Below are 6538 nucleotides of genomic sequence, written 5' to 3' on the forward strand. Positions count from 1 at the left end.
TATCTCCTGCACCAGGCTACAATGCACTATGGTTATCTGTCGCACTAGGATACAGTGCACCATAGGTATCTGCTGCACTAGGCTACAATGCCGCATAGTTATCTGCTGCACTTGGTCACATTGCACTATAGTTATCTGCTGCACTCGGCTACTATGTACCATAATTATCTGCTGCACTAGGTTACAACGCAACATAGTTATCTGCCACATTGGACGACAATGCACTATAGTTATCTGCTGCACCAGGCTGCAATGCACTATAGGTATCTGAAGAAGGGCTCACGCCCGAAACGTCGATTCTCTTGCTCCTTGGATGCTGCCTGACCTGCTGCGCTTTTCCAGCAACACATTTTCAGCTATAGGTATCTGTTGCCTAAGGCTACAATGCACTATAGTTATCTGCTGCACTTGACTACAATGCACTATAGTTATCTACTGCACGAGGCTACAATGTACTATAGTTATCTACTGCACCAGGCTACAATGCTCCATAGTTATCTGCGGCACTAGCTACGATGCACCATAGCTATCTGCTGCTCCAGGCCATATTGCAGAGTTGGGTCTGTGATAGGTGTGGAGGAATCTGAAAGAAGTGAAATACTACTTGACTAGATCTTCGAACTGTCGCAAATGCATCTGCCCATCACAATGTTGACAGGAGTGACCATTGTGCATTCCTTGTGGGGAGGGAGACATATGCAATAAGATCTGAGACACTGTTGTTGTGTTAAATCATAAGAAATAGGAACTGGAGACGGCAGTTCGGACCTCGAACCTGCTGCACCATTCAGTAGGACCGTGGCTGATCTGACACTCCTCACTTTGACTTTCATACCCTTTTCTGTTAACCCTTGATTCACTTGTTAAATAGGAAGGATTTCCAATACATCTATCGCCTTGAAACTGAGCTGTGGGTCACCATCTGGAGCAATACTGTATTCACCCATGATTTGTAAGCTCATGACCCAGTAAATTCTCAACACTGCCGTTCACCCCCATCAAATTTAGGTATCAACCTTTGTTCAATGGCGGAGAACATGCCTGGAGTAGCACTAAGCATACTTCGCAAAAATTAGATGTCAACTTGTTGGAGCTTACTGTCTCTGAAAAGTACTCAGGTTGGAAGGATGTGATCAGTAGTGTCCGGCAAGCATCTTTGTTGTGGCCTGAATTATTCACATTATTTATTAACAACTTGGATAAGGGCATAGAAAGTCATGTAACAGAAGGTTAGAGGCAGCATTGCAGAAAGTGTAGATGATAACATGAAATTATAAAGGGATATTCATTCGACTAAGTGAATGGGCAAAACTGTGGCAGATGGAGTTCAGTGTAAATGAGCGTGCTGTTACCAATTCTGATCTGAAAAAGGTGTCGATCAGGCTACTTTCTAGATGGCATGAAGTTGAATACAGTGGCTGTCCAAAGAGACTGAAGGGTTCAGATGCACAGATCTTTAAAATGCCACAAACAGAGACAGAAAATAACGAAGAAAGCCAATGGAATGCTGGCCTTTAAATCTGGATGACTAGGATACAAGAATGCAAAAGTTAGAAATCCCTGGTTAGAGCCTCTTGGATTACTGCGAGCAGATCTGGGCATCATACCTTAGGAAGGATATATTGGCCTTGGAGGGACTATAGCATAATGATACCTGATCTTCAGAGGTTTAAATTATGAGAACAGATTATAGAAATTAGGCCTGTTTTCTTTTGCATTTAGAAGGTTATGGGATGGCCTGAAAGAAGGCATTAAGAGGAAAAGACAGGGTAGATAAAGATAAACTATTTCCCATCGGTTGGGGATTCTAGAAACAGAGGAAGTGGTCTGAGAATTAAAGCCAGACTGTTCAGGAGAGATGTTAGGAAGCACATCTCCACACAAAAGGGTGGTGGATATTTGGAACGCTCGACAGGGTGAAGAAGGCATTGAGCGCGGTTGCCTCCATTGGTCAGACCACTGAGTATCAGAGGTAGGATGTTATGCTGTGGTTGTACAGCATGTTGCTGAAGCCCCTTTTGGAGTACTGTGTACAGTTCTGGTCAACCTGCTATAGGAAGGATATTATTAAATTGGAGAGGGTTCAGAAAAGATTGACAAGCATAGAATGCAGGGTGCCAAGCATTACTCCCCATTTGAGAGCATGTGGTTGAGGATTAGAGTCGGTGAGGATGCTGGGAGACACAGCTCTTCATGTTGTTGATAATAGCGGTTGCGTCAGTGTTGGGACGGGCATGATGCAGGTGGGGCAGTGGACATAGGAGCATGGGGGCAGCAGGAGGCCAATCAGCCCCTTGATCCTGTTCTACCCTTCGTGGCTGATCTATGGCTTGATTCCATATACCTGCCTTTGTCCCATGACCCTTTGATCCTGCATCCTGCTGCTGGGAACGGGCGCTTTGAGCTTTCAGGAGAGGCTGGATAGGCGTGGAACTTAGGAGGTAGAGGTTTCCAAAATCATGAGGGATACAGAGAAGATGAATACCCTTTCCCAGGACAGGGCAGTTCAAAACTAGGGGGCATGTTTTTCAGGTGAGAGGAGAAAGATTTAAAAGGGACTTCAGGGGCAACTTTTTCATGCAGAAGGTGGTTTGTGTGTGGATTGAACTACCTGAGGAAGTGATAGATGCAGATTTGTCACAACATTTAAAAGACATTTGGACAGGTACATGAATAGGAAAGGTTTACAGGGACTGGGCTGAATGCAGGCAAGTGGGACTAGTTTAGTTTGAGAAACTTGGTCAGCATGGCATAGTTGGACCGAAAAGTCTGCTTCCTGCTGTATGACACTGTGACTCTACTGCACTGAGCTAAAATGTACTATAGACATCCACTGCACCAAGAAATGATGTACTATAGTTACCTGCTGCACTAGGTTACAATGGACTATATTTATCTGCTACACCAGGCTACATTACAGTATAGTGATCTACTGCTACATAATAGTTATCTGCTTCACTAGGTCCTAATGCAACATAGTTGTCTGCTTTATTAGCCGATGATGTACTGTAATTATCTGCTGCACAAGGCTTCAATTTACAAGTTATCTGTTGTACAATGCTATGATAGTCTATAGTTATCTGTTGTACGAGGCTACAATGTACTGTACATATCTGTTGCACTGGTCACAAGATACTACAGTTACTTGTGCACAAGGCTATGAAATGCTATAGTTATCTGTTGCATTAGGCTATGGTGTATGACATTTATCTGCTACACTCAGCAACAATTTGTGAATTTGAACTCTGGTGATTTGCCGCAGCACAAACTTCATCCTAGCATTTCTGTCTGCAGTAACTTTTTTTTTCATTTTTTTGTTTTTGTCTTCATGCACATTTTCTGTTACCACATACAGTGATAGTGCCGACTTTTTCCATAAAGTCAGATGCAGCAACAACATTCTTTTGTCACAAATTCTTTTTCCACATCCAGAAATATATGAGTGACAGATTGGTTAACACGATTGCTACAGCAGATTAATATATTCTGTTGAAACCTTTAAATGGGAAATCTTTTATTTACACCTTGGTTGATCTAGCTCTATATATGTGTGCATGAGCACTAAGTCATGCACTGAATGTTGAAATGATTGCATTGTATTTGCTCAGTTTTTATCTTGATCTTGTTTCGACTATACACATTGATTTATGGCTCACATCTACAGTGAGAGCTGAGGAGTAGCTGTGATCAATAGAGAGAGCCATCTGTGCCACTACACAACATCACTTCCAATATACCAATACCCCTGAAACCCACACCACACTTAAGGCCATCTCCGACCAAATGGTGCTATTTATCTTAATTCACACAAGGATTAAAAATAATGCCAAATATACTTTCAATTTAAAATAAGACAAAATCCAATTTACCTGAACTGTTAAGACTTGGCAGTGTTCGGTCTGAAGTTTTGTTCACTTTGAAGGCAGGTATTTAAAAGTCATGAATTCCTCCCGACATCTTCTTTAAAGCACTCAGTTTTGCATCGCAGCTGCTCCTGAAAGTGGTATCACAGAATCCCAGTTCTTGGCATCAGGTCTCCACCAAGTAAAAGATCATTTAGAAAACATGGCATGAGTGGTATACATATGGATCTGGAGTGACAGGATAGTGTAACTCTGGGGAAAATTTCCTCGGGCTGGCTCCATAACAGAAGTTCTGAAGATTACTTACAAACGTTTCACAGCTCAATCGATACTCGCGTGTACATTTTTTCACAGATATTAACCAGATCGGCACTAAATGCACTCATACTGACACTGCTGGTGCACATTCCAATTAAACAGAATAAATCACATTACGCAGACGTTAACTATACAAACACTGAACATGCTCACAGTAACACTTTACCTCTTTTGGAATATTATGTGCAGGTCTGGTTATAGGAAGGATATTATTAAACTGGAAAGAGTTCAGAAAATATTTACCAGGATGTTACTGGGACTGGAGAGTTTGAGTTATAAGGAGAGGCTGGATAGGCTGGGACTTTTTCACTGGAGCTTAAGAGGCTGAGGGGTGACCTTATAGAGGTTTATAAAATCATGAGGAGCATAGTTAAGTTGAATGACAGGGGCTTTTTCCCTAGGGCAGGGGATTTCAAGACAAGTGGTCATGTTTTTAAGGTGAGAGGTGAAAGATTTTAAAAAGACGTGAGGGACAATTCTTTTACACAGAAAGTGGTTCGTGTGCAGAATAAATGTCCAGAGGAAGTGATGGATGAGGGTACAGTTACACCATTCAAAGAGACATTTGGACAGGTATATGAACAGGACAGGTTTGCAAGGATATGGGCCAAACACAGGCAGGTGGGACTAGTTCAGTTTGGGATTATGGTTGGCATGGTTGGATTGAAGAGTCTGTTTCCATGCTGTATGACTCTATAATGTGTGTGGGGTGGTAGAGTGAGCTAGAGGAACAGTCAGAAGCTCAGACCTCCACTTCGAGAATGTTTACAAGTGTGATATGAATGTTCTAAACACTGATGCTCACACAGGGGAGACATGAGCCAACAACAAGAGGAAATTTCAACAGTACGTGTGCCACCATGACAATCAGTGGCTACAGCTGCTTGGCAACAGGTGCCAACAAACATAGTCGCCTCCAAATGCCACCTGCTAACCATCTCATGTACACACTTGTGGCAAAAACTGCTTCTTGGCCTCTTGAGTATGATTTCTTCAGCCTTTAGCAAAATAAATATTTAGGTTTAGATTTAGATTTATTGTCATGTGTGTAAAAAATACAGTGAATGGTGTTTTATCGTGTGTTATATGCAAAGTCTCACTATGTTCCAACACCATCTTGAAACACTGAATATAATGCAAGATTTTACTGCAAGAGAGTTTGTCTTTCTCTATCCTCCTTGTTCCACCTCTGCTGCTCCAACAGTCGCTGTTTGACATTAACCTGGAGTCTCTGAAATGGGCCCTGGGCTCTCTGCAAAGTGTCTGAGCTGGAGCCACGGGCCTGGGGAGCCTCCTGTCCTCCTGTTCCTCATCTCTTGGTCCTCTGGATGCTGCCGCCAATCCGTTGTCTGTCCCTTACACTGGCACTTCCAGTCCTTCAAGTGCCTGGGCCTAGCGGGAGCCTGCGAGTCCAGGCCGCAAAGCATTTGGAAGAACAATAAGCTGAGGAATTTTATACTTTGAGTTCTTTTTGGATATAGAGTAGGAGAAGACATGAGGCCAAGTACACGATGTGAACCTATCCCATCGTCAGTGGACTTGCTGCATGCCCATTATCTCAGACATGTTGAAGTATTCCGATGCACTCACAAACAGTGCCATACAGATTGCATTAACACAAGCATGGGCGACACACAAACACCGAACATGCTCACTGTGTATATCATGAGTGTCATTGCGGCATCGACATTAACAATTGAGCAGCAGTTGGGGATCTGCCGAGTGCAATCCCAGACTTACTACGGTCGTGCGAACCCGACATATGTGAACACTTCCCTCTGTGAGATCTAATCCTTTCTAGATGATGGAGAGGGTGACTCTGACATCAGCAAAATTAGAAAACGTGTTTTGAAGAACACACAAACAGTCTCACCACATACACAGTCCTCAAGGAGAATCCACTGCATCTGACAACTACAGATCAACTCAGCTTCCTTTAAGAACCCCATGACTTTTACTACGTCACCAAAGGCCACTGAGCCAGGACTAACAAATACTCAGTTCCCACCACAATACTCTGTGTTCAAAACAATCCTGCCATCAATTCTGCAATTCCAGCTGCAGCTTAATCTTTTAACGATAAATAAATATGAATCACCATTTTACAGACTGCTTGTGGGGCTTGTAAAATGTAGGAGCAGCAGTTGGCCATTCAGCCTATCAAATCCGTTCCGCCAATCTAATTGACCCATTGCTGATTTGATTATCCTCAAGTCCACTTTCCCGCCTTTTCCCCCATGACCCCTGAATAAAACTCCATCTCCCTCAGCCCTGATTGTGCTTAATGACTCAGCCTGTGCAGGCCTCTGCAGTAAAGAATTCCACAGATTCACTCCCCTCTGACAGAAGAAATTCCT

The 6538-nt window shown here is 43.0% G+C and overlaps 1 protein-coding gene across 2 annotated transcripts in view; it reads right to left on the bottom strand.

The window, feature by feature from the left end:
• LOC122554936 (5-hydroxytryptamine receptor 2A-like) overlaps window positions 1-3995 on the bottom strand; it is a 222455-nt gene extending 218460 nt beyond the window's left edge. For both annotated transcript variants that reach the window (XM_043700374.1, XM_043700375.1), the window contains exon 1: window positions 3870-3995. The gene's annotated coding sequence lies outside the window, so the exon portion shown is untranslated. The remainder of the gene's footprint in view (window positions 1-3869) is intronic.
• Window positions 3996-6538: the final 2543 nt, after the last annotated feature.

The sequence above is a fragment of the Chiloscyllium plagiosum genome, chromosome 12 (assembly GCF_004010195.1).
Source record: "Chiloscyllium plagiosum isolate BGI_BamShark_2017 chromosome 12, ASM401019v2, whole genome shotgun sequence".
Taxonomy (NCBI): Eukaryota; Metazoa; Chordata; class Chondrichthyes; order Orectolobiformes; family Hemiscylliidae; genus Chiloscyllium; species Chiloscyllium plagiosum.